Here is a 6,017-nt window from a genome sequence, read left to right on the forward strand (position 1 = left end):
TTAAAAATTAATGCAAAGAATCAAATCGGTTGCAAACAATTAAGCATTTGTTAAAAAAAGTACTTTCACAATTTTAAAAGCATATCCATGCAATGGAAGCACAAGATATTCAAAGCTGAACTAGAATCTTTAGAAGCGTATATTTTTATCTTCGATAAATTCTTAATATTATTCATTGACTTTATTACATCGATGATTCCATCTGATGAGCAAATGCATTAAAATCTCGATTTACTTAATTTTTTCTATTATTTATTTATATTGCTTTGAAGACAGTCAAAAATAAAAAAACCGAACCACTTGCAGATACCCTGGATCTTAATCACGTGATAATGCCCTTGATTTCTGCAGAATAGGCTATGCTGCAAGGCGCTTTGCAAAATGTAGAAACAAAAGTATCCTTGTATCATTCGCAGCTGTAACATATTCAAAAGAATTTTTACTAGTTGAAGAGTTTTTCACTTTTTTTAACCATGCACTTTGAACCACATCATTACTATCTTGAAAATCATAATCTCCTTTTATATCTATATACATGTATATAGTACCTTTTGTAAACTCTTTTTATATAGTCAAAATTATCAAATATCTTGATGAGAAATGACAATGAAATTGAAACATTATAACAACAATTAATATTTAGTTTAAAGCAGATTTTACATATGATTTTCTACATATTATCAATGAAGAATATTATTTTTCTGTATTACAAAAATAACTTCTCATTTCCCATGTGCACTATCTTACACAACCACAAGAAGATCGGCCGTAGCAGCGGCGACCGATAATAATGGGTCTTTGCGTTTACTCTAATGGGCCTCCGTACCCGTAACCATGCAGAGAGAAATAGCCTTTTTCTTGTTTAATTCCATAAACCCTCTCCAGTCCGAGTTGACAATTGTAACAAGCATCAATTTGTGCACTTTAATGAGAGATAAATGAGATTCAAACAAGCTTGAATACCCTGTAATCATCGGTTGCTATGTTAAAAATGCAACTTCTGTTAAAAAAAGAGTGCTCGCATTATTAAACGCAACGGTAGAAAATTTATTAAAATTCAAAACATGCAAGCATGAGAGTTTTTGATCATTTTAATACCCACCATGACTTGCGGTTCAAACACCTTGCATGGTATCGGATGAAATTGAGGGTATCTACGACAGGAAATATAGCGTAATTTCACTATAATAGTGAGATACCACTATTATAGCGGAATTTACGTTTCCCCCCAACCTGTTAAAGGAAGAAAACTGGTGTTTCTGAAAAGCAAAACAAATACGTGGTTACATGTTGGGGTTGGTATCACGATGAGTATAATGAAGAAGGTGATTTTAAGATCTCCAGAGAAGTACGGTAGATTTTTTCTTTGCGTTTTATGCCAATTGAAAGTTAAATTCAATGCGGACTCCATCACAATGGAAAAGAGAAGCATTTCATATTCTGAACTCTGAGTATAATAATTCGTTTTTCGATTTATTTTAGTAGATCATTCAATCATGAATCCTTATAGTAGAGTATGGGGCATAGATAATTTTTGTTTGGTATCTTTTAACCAAGTATATGTATTAATGACATATAAATTTTATAGAATAAAACGAGTTCTACTTGTCTTATGATTAATGCAGGACAGGTACGGCTTTGCGAAAGAGAATTAAAGGTTTAGAATATTTGCATTTTGATTTTCATTGTAGTTAAATTAAGGTCTCATTTGAATTATCTACTTAGAATTGAAATTTATCAATTGAGTATTAATTTAAAAAAAAAAAAAAAAAAGATCAAGATGGTATAAAATATTTATAGGAATGATAATTCTGCAGTATTTGCAGTGTTGTTAATTGGCTTGATTGAGTTATTTAGAAAAAGACATCTAAGTATTTAGTTTCAATTCTAAAAAGTTTTAATAACAGAAACTGAATTTTTGTCGGTTTTTATTTTCGAGTAAAGAGGAAATTTTGTCAATGAATTCTAATTTTAAAATGATTCACCAAAATTGAATTAAATTTTTTCTGAATATTAATTTCATGAACTGTTTTGCACAATTTTCGTGTTTGGTGGTGTTTGGAAGATTTGAATTTTGATAACGTTGATATATTTCATTTTATAATGAAATGATTTAATGAATGTTTATTAATTGGCAACAATTTTTGGAGTATTTACTTTTATTGAAATTAGTTTTCAGTGGAAAGTGATTTTTATAATACTGTAGCTATTTAAAAGCTGTTATTTTTTAATTTAAAACAAAAATAGAATTTGAGGGGAATTCCAACTCTAACCCAGCTTAGCATAAAATATTTTATGGATGTTTATCATAACGCATCTGTGGTGTTTGGTTTTTGGCGGGATTGATTTCAATAGACAATGAGAAGTACAAAAATAGTCAAATGAAAATTAATATTTCTGTTTGAAATAATATTGAGTTGGGTTTGAATTTGAATAACTTTGGCACAATTTAGCATACCATGCTTTTATGAATGTTTTCCAACCATTTATATGGCATTGTCATTTGGCAATTTATTAAAGATTGTTTTCATTATATTGCTGATACTATGATATAGAAATTGATTGGATTCGAATGCTTTGCACATTTTATCATAAAATGATGTTATATTATAGATGTTTATCCAACTACATTTGTGGTGTTGCCATTTGGCGAGTTGGTTAAAGTAGAAAGTGGGTTCTTTATCATACGAGTTTGAATTTATGGATGTTTGTCCAACCACATATGTGATGAAGCCATTTAGTAAGACTGGTTTCTGTAGAAAGTGTTTCTTGGTATATATTAAGGTAAAAGTTTATAATTTTCATGAAATCAAAGAAAATTTGATTGGAACTTGAAGTATTTTGATAAATTTTTCACATAGTATGAATTTATGGATTTTTTTTTTAACTGTATTGTGGTGATGCCATTTGGCGAGTTGGTTAAAGTAGAAAGTATTTCTACATATAAAGTACAGTAAAAGTTGATAATTCTGATGAAAATAAAGTAAAATTTAATTGGAATTTGAACTTTTTGATAAATTATATCCTAAAATGAATGTATGGATTTGTATCCAACCACATTTGTGGTGATGCCATTTGGCGAGATTTGTTTATGTAGAAAGTTTTTCTGCATAAATAGTAAAAGTAAAGGTTGATAATTTTGATGAAAATAAAGTAAAATTTGATTGGAATTTGAACTTTTTGATAAATTATATCATAAAATGAATGTATGGATTTGTATCCAACCACATTTGTGGTGATGCCATTTGGCGAGATTTGTTTGTGTAGAAAGTATTTCTACATAAGTAGTAAAAGTAAAGGTTGATAATTCTGATGAAAATAAAGTAAAATTTTATTGGAATTTGAACTTTTTGATAAATTATATCATAAAATGATTTTATGGATGTTTATCCAACCACATTTGTTTTGATGCCATTTCGTGAGATTGTTTTCAGTAGGAAGTATTTCTACAAATAGTAAAGTAAATGTTGATTATTCTGATGAAAATAAGGTTATCATAACTTGATTATCAAATGGATGTTTATACAAACACATTCATATTTTTCTTAATTAAAAAAAAAAAATGATTAGTGCAATTCACAAATTTTGAACTTAATGGTGGAATTTTGATTCATTTTATCATTTAATGCTAGTATGCATGTTTTGCTAGCCACAATGATGATGACTTTTTTTTTTTTATAGATTAAGAGAGAGAGAAAAAGAGATCCTATACATATTTACTAAAATATCAGAGTTACAAGATATATGTATCTATCAGTTTTCTAACATCAAATTTGTTCTTTCAGGTATTATTGGTTATATTCTTCTTACGTTTAATTCAAGCACCATGAGGTATTAATCGGTGTACCAATAATGACAGAGTTTCAAAGAGGCACATATCCAAGGAATTGAGATGGGATTCAAGATATTTCACAGGAATGTGTATTTTGTGCTATTTTGATATTGGATGATGAATATACTTCTATGTATAACTGTGTCGAATTCATTTGATATATTTGAAGCCTTCTTCCCTGGGACTTCACGATAAATCGTATGGTATGCGTTGAATTTGACTTGAAACTATACTCAAAACTCAAGTGCAGCAAGCATTTATCGATGTATGGATAGGATGTGTGCATAGCATCAAGACTTTTACAATCAGACTCACATGGTGAATTGCATTATGGATTTTCAAAAGACGGCGGTGTTTTGAATTTTTTTCGGATGGATATACATGTATTGATATTTTCCCGCGTTTCGCTAGTATAGCGGGAAAATGTTGTATTAATGACAAGATGTTTATACGCATGTTGTGTGTATTGGTCAGAGAGTGACCAATAGAAATTGATTTTGAGGTGTAGTAGAGAACTGGGTTTTTAAAGGTTGGTCACTTCTAGCCGCCGACTTAAGCGAGCAACAGCTAATTTTTTTAAATTTATGTATAAAGGGTATAAGTGAATATATTTATATACATATATTTGATTTTTTTTTTCTTAGGGTTTTATTGGTAGGTTGTGAGGTCCGTCGCAACATTTTTTGCATCCAGCGGCACTTGGCAACGGACACAGGTTTCTAGAGTTTTTTAAAAATTATTTTTATCTCTAGTTTTTCCTGGCCGGCCCTGATGCTTTTCATGTTTATCACAAAGAATATTTTAGAATTATAATAGATGCAGCAGTTTTGGGGGATTTTGATGTTTTCATTTCTCATACACAATGTTCTGTGTTATATATATGTATATTGATGTACCGTTAATAAAATACGGCGTCCAGCGCACGCACGGCTGGCTGTCATGCATAGAATGTTGTTGTTTGTTTGTATAAAAGTAATGGAGTGAATACATGTATTTTTTTTTTGGTGATTATTTAATTGTTTTCAAAACATTTTATTGGAAAATTTCTGTAAAATTTTATGTATTTATTGTTTGAAATATTGAATGACTTATGATTTAAATGAATTTTGTTGGATTGAATTTAAAATCAATGATTTTATACTTTCATTTTCCCGTTCTTTGTATTTAGAGCTACTGCGTGTCGTTGCTATGTCCAAATGGTGTGTTTGTTTTTTATTGTACTTTCATTTGAAAGTAATGAATGGATTTAGAGTAGAAATATGATTTCTTTCGTTTGAGGAACGAATTAGACAGAAATCAATTTCTACTTGGTGTGATAATGAATTACTTTTTCGGAATTACAAGGTTTTCATTCGAATACCTGGTGTATATCACGTGGTTCTTTAGAACCGGTCTCGTTAGCAAGGCTATATAAGAGGTGAATAGTGGTTTAAATACCAGTTTAGGACGACACGTAGAGCACGATAAAGTTTAAATTTTAATATGATTTATTCAATCCAACATAAACTTGTATATACAAATTGATTTTCATATTTTGCATATGTTATGTACACTGCACAAATAAAGCTACTGCGTGTCGTTGCTATGTCCAAATGGTGTGTTTGTTTTTTATTGTACTTTCATTTGAAAGTAATGAATGGATTTAGAGTAGAAAAGCTGAACACTTCTCATAAATAGGCACCGTCAGATTGGTATATAAACCGTTCGCTTTCGTTACACCCGATTGCGCACTCGAAACTCATGGCCGACATGTACTACCCCCAATCGCATCATCTCGGGTCTTTCCGTCAGAGGTCGGAAAAACAACCTCGAATGTATTAACATCACCTGATGTTGAAAATTTATACATTTCCTGTTTATTCAAATGTAGGATATAAGGAGTTAGAAGTCCCATCTATAGTATATATTTGGTAATATCCTTACATTGAATAAAGTTCAACTACATATTCCACAGATAAAAGGTCCCCATGCATTTATTTCAAAGATCGTGAAAAGGGAGGGTTGTCATGGCATCTACCATATACATTCGAGGTCGTTTTTCCGCTAGTCGGAAAGGCCCGAGAAGTTGCGATTGGTACTACCCCTTTCGTGGTCTTAGATTTTTTAGGTTTATTTCTTTTTTTTATGTGCATTTTCTGTTTGTAAATAATGTATTGACCTGTATTTTTCATGATACTTTTCTCCT

The 6,017-nt window shown here is 30.4% G+C and overlaps 1 long non-coding RNA gene across 1 annotated transcript; it reads left to right on the forward strand.

Moving 5' to 3' along the window:
- The first annotated feature begins 1,241 nt into the window (after positions 1 to 1,241).
- Positions 1,242 to 5,425, forward strand: LOC134232225 (uncharacterized). Its single transcript, XR_009984733.1, has 2 exons — positions 1,242 to 1,353; positions 3,786 to 5,425. It is a non-coding gene; the product is annotated as an uncharacterized LOC134232225 (long non-coding RNA).
- Positions 5,426 to 6,017: the final 592 nt, after the last annotated feature.

This window comes from Saccostrea cucullata, unplaced genomic scaffold, assembly GCF_032062105.1.
Source record: "Saccostrea cucullata isolate Sc308-1 unplaced genomic scaffold, CSIRO_AGI_Scuc_v1 ctg638, whole genome shotgun sequence".
NCBI classification, from domain to species: Eukaryota; Metazoa; Mollusca; class Bivalvia; order Ostreida; family Ostreidae; genus Saccostrea; species Saccostrea cuccullata.